The sequence below is a fragment of the Miscanthus floridulus genome, chromosome 13, assembly GCF_019320115.1.
Source record: "Miscanthus floridulus cultivar M001 chromosome 13, ASM1932011v1, whole genome shotgun sequence".
NCBI classification, from domain to species: Eukaryota; Viridiplantae; Streptophyta; class Magnoliopsida; order Poales; family Poaceae; genus Miscanthus; species Miscanthus floridulus.
In genome coordinates this window covers 26,829,778-26,837,107 of record NC_089592.1, presented here as the reverse complement: position 1 = coordinate 26,837,107, position 7,330 = coordinate 26,829,778, and the positions used below count along the sequence as shown (strand labels likewise).

General features: G+C 47.1%; 1 pseudogene; it reads right to left on the bottom strand.

Annotated features, from left to right (window-relative positions):
- Nucleotides 1–359: 359 nt before the first annotated feature.
- On the bottom strand, nucleotides 360–1,790 carry LOC136500948 (DIBOA-glucoside dioxygenase BX6-like; annotated as a pseudogene).
- Nucleotides 1,791–7,330: the final 5,540 nt, after the last annotated feature.

Sequence of the window (7,330 nt, the reverse complement as noted above, 5' to 3'; positions counted from 1 at the left end):
GTGAAACTTGGTTCTTTTATTTTTCAATGTTTAAACAAGATTGAAATTTTTAGATTGGATCATTAAATTGCAAAAATTCAATCAAGTCAATTTCTTTCAAGTTTTGGGGTTCAAGGAAAACTTTCAAACGTTGGCCATTTACCTTAAATAAGTTACCTTCATCATCTTGCAGCGTGCGGCACTAAAAACGGAAGAAGAAAATTTAAACTCCAACTGACTCTAAGGACTTGAGTGGCACCAGAGAAAGTGGAGGAAAATTGGAAGCCAATTAAGTTAAGGACAAAACGGTCATTTCATTTGCTGTTTGACGTTGTTCATCATAGCCAAAAATAGACCGAAGTGACGTGGAGGAAAAAAAAAGGAGTTTAGAGCAGTATCATGAGTGTCTCACAAATTTGTTTAGTGATGCATATAAAATTACAATATTTTTAAAGACTCCTAAGTAAAAGACTTATTGTAGTGGACAGCAGGACGGGCAAAGAGACTTAGTGATGCAATAATTGGGTTTTTTTTTACAACAATGGAATAATTGGGTTGAGAGGCTCATGGCAGCAGCCTGAAGTGGTCGAGCGCAGATCGTCCGTCGAGACCCTTCTGCCTATAGTAGCCGAGGAACTCTACGGCGGTGACGCTCCGGTACCGCGGGGCCTCCGGCGGGTTGACGAGGTCGGGTAAGGGGCCGTACGCCCTGGAGGACGCGGCAGCGCCGGTGGGCCTGAAGAAGCAGGCCGCCGAGACCCGCGCGGCGGCGGTGCCAGGCACGGCCACCACCCGGTGCTCGACGCTCTTGAACCTGTCGTTGGACATGAGCTGGAGGAAGTCGCCGACGTTGACCACGAGCGCGCCGGGCAGCGGAGGCACGTCCACCCACCCACCGCCGCCGACGAGCACCTGCAGGCCGCCGACGGCGTCGTCCTGCAGCAGCACCGTCAGGAAGCTGGGGTCGGAGTGCCTGGTGGTGCCCAGCGTGAGCCCCGGCTCCGGGCACGGAGGGTAGTAGTGGCAGCCGAGCACCGGCCCGTCCAGGCAGCTGCCCGCGTCGTGCTGCAGGTACCCCCGCGCGCAGGCCCAGCGCCTCTGACAGCAGCGCTAGCAGGTGCGCGCCCAGCGCCCGCACCTGCCGCGTGTACTCCGGCACGACGTCTCTGAGCGGCGCGGGCATCTCCTCGGGCGCCGCCGCGGACTCGATGAAGATGGTGTCGCGCCAGTTGGCGGCGGGCGAGTGGAAGAGGTCGAAGTTGCTCTGGTACCTCACGCGCCTCGCCGGGTCCCGGGTGTAGTAGGGCCGCCGCGCCTCCGCGGGCTCCTCGTTGAAGGCTCTCACGGACGCGAGCATGCGGGCGAGGAGCTCCGCGGGCACGCCGTGGTTGACGACCTGGAAGAAGCCCACGGTCTCCGCGGCCGCCTTGACCTGGGCGACCAGCTCCTGGTGGTGGTGGGCGACGTCGTTGTTATTGGTTGCTGAAAAGGCGGCGAGGTCGATGACCGGGATTGTGGCGGCGGCGGCGGCACGGGCGTCGTGGGGGTCGGGCGGGTGATGGAAGATTGGTGGGACGGTGGTGACGCCCGCGTCGACGAGACCCTTGACGCCGGCCTTGGTGTCGTCGAAGGCCTTGAGCTGGGTGAGGCGGTCGTTGCCGGCGGTGCAGGCCATGATTGGGGATGGTATCACGATCACAGGGAGCCTAGATAGGCGCAGACGATATCTATAAGTATGGTGCTAGGTGCTGCGAGTGCGAGGCCTCGGCGCCCAGTGGTGGATGATGAGGTCGATCCGTGGTGTGGGCGTGTGGCGTGGCGTGCTTGTGCAGCTGCAACGCGGCCATGGCAAAATCCACGGAAGTCAGGCCGCCGGCCACCAACCCCATCAGCCAATCAGCATCAACATTCAAACATCACACGATGGTGACGGCATAACAGGACTCCAAACCAAGTCCGGTACGGTACACCGAGTGCACAGACCACACACATCGCCCCGTTCGGCTTATAAGCCTTTTTTTTTTTTTCAGTCAACAAACAGTATATTTCTCTCACAATAAATCAGCCAACAGTATTTTCAACCATGACTTATCAGTCAAACGAACATGACAGACAGTAATTATTTAATGACTCCAGCCCCACTAATTTATTCAGCCCACTGCCCACAATTCGATTTGAGGTCGTTGCGCGAAGATCAGATTCCTAGAGGTGGGTTATGTTCTCTTTTTTTAACCGGACACAAAAAAACGGCGCTTTCTTTTCTAGGTGTTTGCCGCACATGTGGAATTAAAAAAATCGCTCGCGCGATTAGTGATGACTACTACCCAAATAATTTTATGACGCACTGGGTCTGGATTAACGGAGACGGCACAATAGCTCTGGTGCCGCCTTCATTAATCATCGCCGGGCCTCCCTACTAAGCGGCCACTTTCGTTAATGGTTAAACGGAGGCGGCCACCGTAAGGCAACTGCATCCGTTAATAGTACATTAGTGGAGGTGGACTCCTCAAAACGACCGTCTCCGTTAATGGGTTAAGGGACGCGTGGTGCTGCTACGGCGACCGCCTCCATTAATGGTCTATTAACGGAGACGGTCGTCCTTAGGATACCTACCTCTATTAATTCCTGGCTACAAAAACCAGCCCCAACCACCCCCGTCTTCTTCCTCCATGAGCTCCCCATTTATTTTGACGGAGTTGGAGCTCTAGAACTCCAAAAAAATCACCATTTTTTGGGAAGAGGAGTTTTGCTCTTGGAGTCCATAGAGGAGCACACCATAGGAGGTTGCTATGTGCTCTCACATCCTTATTTTGCTCTCTTTTTCAAGTTTTCGGTGATCTAGATCTAGAACTAGATCTATGCATGGTTGAGGAGAAAAAAAAACAGAACTACTTCTTCGTTTGTTTTATTTTCTTTGTAATACTGCTATATTTATGTTGTTTGCTATATACAAGGTTAACTTGCATGGAAAGGTCAGAATGGATGTACCATATATCCTTAATAGATCATGTGAAAAAGTTTGTTGACACTGCTCGAAAAGCATGCTTTGAGTGTTAATCAGCAAGGAATCATATGTCCATGTTGCTTTGAGTGTTAATCGGCAAGGAATCGTATATCCATGTTCTCACTGCAAGAACAAGCGAGTTTGGTTGCTCTAGAAGGTGGCGAGGTGCAATAATCTCACTTGATCAAGTGGGGTTTCATCAAGGGATACACAGTACAGGAGTTTCACGACGAAAGAGATGCGAGTGGCGGTGCATCTGGAAGAAACTTGTCGTCCACAGTGAATGCAGACCACGGAGGATGAGCCTCATCATCATCAACCACGTTGCTAGCGAGAATAATTTCATCACAATATATGGATAATTTTGTCCAAGACATGGCCGACAGCGAGGGTGACGATGATGAGGATCTTGGTGAGCCGACCTTGGAGGACCCCGAGGACATGGAGTTCTTTGAGGAATTCATTAGCCGCCTCAACAACGACGACTTTCTATTTGGTAGCCCAAGGAGAACTTCTAAGGGATGAAGCAGGTGGCAAAGGATTCGCTTTATAATAAGGACTGTCCGAAGTAACGGATGACGCTGCGTTTTGATCTCCAGATGCTGATGCTGAAGGCTTGTTTCGGATGGTCCGACACTAGCTTCAACGAGTTGTTACGTATCTTTGGTTTCGTGCTTCCAAAGGATAACAAAGTGCCCGCCAATACCTATCGGGCGAAGAAGCTAATTCGGCCAGTGACGCTGAGTCTTCAAAAGATCCATGCTTACCCTAACCATTGTATCTTGTACCAGGCACCTAGTATTTGAGCTTGGAGAGATGTCCGCACTGCGGCGCAAGTCGATATGTAACACCTTAATCCAAGTTTTGCAATAAATTAAAATTTTCTAGAAATAATTAGTGCTAATACCTAATTTATTAGAGGTGGACAAAAATATTTTACAAATTAAGTTAAACATGACAGAGGGTACATATTGTTTTGTTGCACTCATGCCGGTTGCATTGTTTTGTTTGCGAAAATAAGTTTTCCATATACGATTAAGTGCAATTAAGAATTTAAAAATGATCAAAATATTCTCAAATGCTATTGGGCTCAATCTCCCTCTCAGCCGGCCCTCTCCACTTCTTCGACCGAAGCCCACTGGCTGGCCCAGCTCCTCCCTCCCTCCCCTGTCCCCTCCCCTCCGCATGGGCCAAGCCCACTCGCGCGAAGGCCAGCCGTACGTGCATGATGATGCTATGGTGCGAAGGCAAGCCGTGGACCGGTGTGAGGAGCAACGTGATTCTACGCGTTCTTCCTTGCATTTACCCTAAGTCAAACTTCATCAGTTTTTTTTTTGGAAAAATCATACAAATAACATCTGCTACTTATCCATATCTCTTATAAAGATAAACTCCACTAGCAATTTATCTTACCATACAAAGTGTCCACATCAGCATCCACGGGAACATCCCACCAACACATTCAACTATCTCACCATACAAAGTTTCACACATCAGCATCCACGAACACATCCAACTAACGCATGCCATTATATCTTCATTCAAGCTATTCACATTAGCAAACCACATCATTTACTAACATATATTTAGTCGTGCACATCATAATGCTAAAAATCATCCACTAACATGTATTATGATATTTATTCAATCATATTAGTAAATATATATGTAGTATTGTAAGGGACCATGACGCCTAAAATGGAGGGTGAATTAGGCAACTTAAAAGTCTAACTCTAAACTATGGCCTCTTTTTCTACCCTTAGCAAAACATATACAAAAGATAAACTATCTAAATGTGCAACTACGGTTTTGCTAGTATGTTGCTATCTTTACTGCAAAAGGAGTTATGCAACCTAGGTTCCAAACCTATCAACTAGCCTATCACTAAGCTAGGAAAGTAAAGCACACACCAAGATTACAATGTAAATATAGAAGCTAAAGAGTAAGATAGAGATATGCAAACTTCCGTCGATGACTCTGGTATTTTTATCGAGGTATCGAGAAGCGCGTAAGCTTCCCCTAGTCCTCGTTGGAGACCCTGGCAAGGAATCCCACGCAAGGGCCAAGCTCCTAGTCGGCTAACTCCGTGGATAGTCTCGGGCCTTCTCAACGCGTAAGTGGGTCTCCGACGTGCCTTCCAGCAAGCCTCTCCCGGATGCTCCCTGCCAACTTTACTATCAAGCTTCCGGCCGAACCGTCGCGGGCCTTGTTCCCTTCGGTACACGGTGGCGGCCACACCCTAAACGCGATTGGTGTGATCACGCAAGACTACAAGCCCCTCCGATGTACAACAATGGTGTGCGCAAGCACCAAGTGATATGAGGTGTGCAAACCTCACTAAACACTAGGCCTAAACCTAGAGCAAGAACATAAGCGGTGGTCTAATCAATCTAAGCACTTCGCAAAGCACATACGCTAATCACCTAATGAATCACAAAGCACTATATAAGTGGAGATCACTAAAATGGTGTATCAACACCCTTGGTATGTTTCCTTAGCTACCTACTTCTCAAATGGCCGGTTGGAGGGTCTATTTATAAGCCCCATAGAAAAAGTATCCGTTGGGGGTGAAACCTAGCTTTCTGCTACTGACCGGACGCTGCTGTCGTCCTAACCAGACGCGTCTGGTCGTCCCGACCATTGAGCGCGCGCGTTGACCGAATGCACTGCCGAGTCCGGTCATCATCGATCGGACAGGTCCGGTCACATTTGCACCGCTCTGGAACCTCTCTAGACATGATCGGACACTGCACTTTGTGCGTCCGGTCATCCTGTGCCGCTGCGTCCGGTCCTCACTGAGTTGTTGTCGCGATGATAAATAGTGAAGTCCATGCATCCGGTCACTGCCTCGCTCAGCGTTCGGTCGCTGCTACTGACACCTGCTGTTGCCGAGCAACTGATCGGACACGTCCGGTCCTCATAGGGCCTCGTCCGATCACCTCTGCTGAGCTCATTTCTTTGTGATCTTGCGTCCGGCTTGGTTCCTATCTTCGTGCTTGGACTTTGCTTGATATCTTGGTCTTCTCTTGTGCTTCTAGGGTCTTGCTTATGGTGTTGATCGTGGGATTATCATGTCGCCTTCATCCAAGTCACGTCTTGCACCCTATTGAACTACAAAACAATAACTTACAAATTCATTAGTCCAATTTGGTTGTGTTGGTCATCAAACACCAAAATCCAAAGTAAATGGGCCTAGGGTCCATTTTCCTTACAATCTTCCTCTTTTTGGTGATTGATGACAACACGAACAAAGCAAGCAAATAATAAAAATTTTGGAATTTAAAAACTATTTACTTGCTAGGATGCAATGCAAAGGGCAAGGTTATATGATGCTAAAAGATACCACATGTAAATATCTTTGGAAACTTATCTTGTCCTTGCAAATGTCCCCATGTGGCATTATGGATTTAAGCCTCCCCTAACTCCCTAACTCCATAATCCACTATCCTCCCTTTCTCGAACCATTACCACTTATAAATTATTATGCTCGGGCTTGCTTTTGGTCCTACAAATTCTCTCCCTTTGGAATCAAACACCGAAAATGATGACATTAGTAGCACAAGGGACTAAGCTCCCCCTAAATATATGGATACATATGATGGAGAAAGCAGTTTATGCATAATTGGCAAATTAATGCTTAAGGAAGTTTAATCTATATAATGCATGGAGAAAGCATATAAATACCAAAGTGAAATCGACATGATGATATCAGTTTAGAAATACCACATGTGGAAACCAATTTGATTTATACCACTTGCAATAGGTGGTGGATATTTGAAGTATGATGCTTAACTCCGAGGATTCCATTTTTCTTGCAATGAGACTACTACACACATGATAAGCTTGAAAAGGTGTTAGTCTCAAAGCATCCAACTTGTAGAGTAACCTCCCCCTAAATTTGTGCACACAAGTATAGAATACTTATAGGAGACATGCACATTGATTTTAGAATAAAAAATACCACTTGAAAGATAACATCACATGAATGTGAGAATCATTTTTGAAAGTGATATTTGAGAGAAATTATCTACAATTTGGACTTTGGCACATATTAGATGAACAATTGTAAAACAAGCTTTGTGTCGTGCTCCTAAACAATTTGAACCATGTAGGTTTGCTCCAAGGATTAAAAATGAAACCGAGCAAGCCTACCATAAGATATACCTAGTGTATGCAAGACAAAAGATTAAACAGCAAATGCAAACCTAGGCATAAAAAGGAACTAGATGCTAATTAAAATTGCAAGAAATTAAATCTAGTTACCTAATATGGAAAGGGGAATTTAGGTCCATAGTATTCACTAACTCACTTAGCAATTGACATAATTCAATGTGATGCACCCCATGA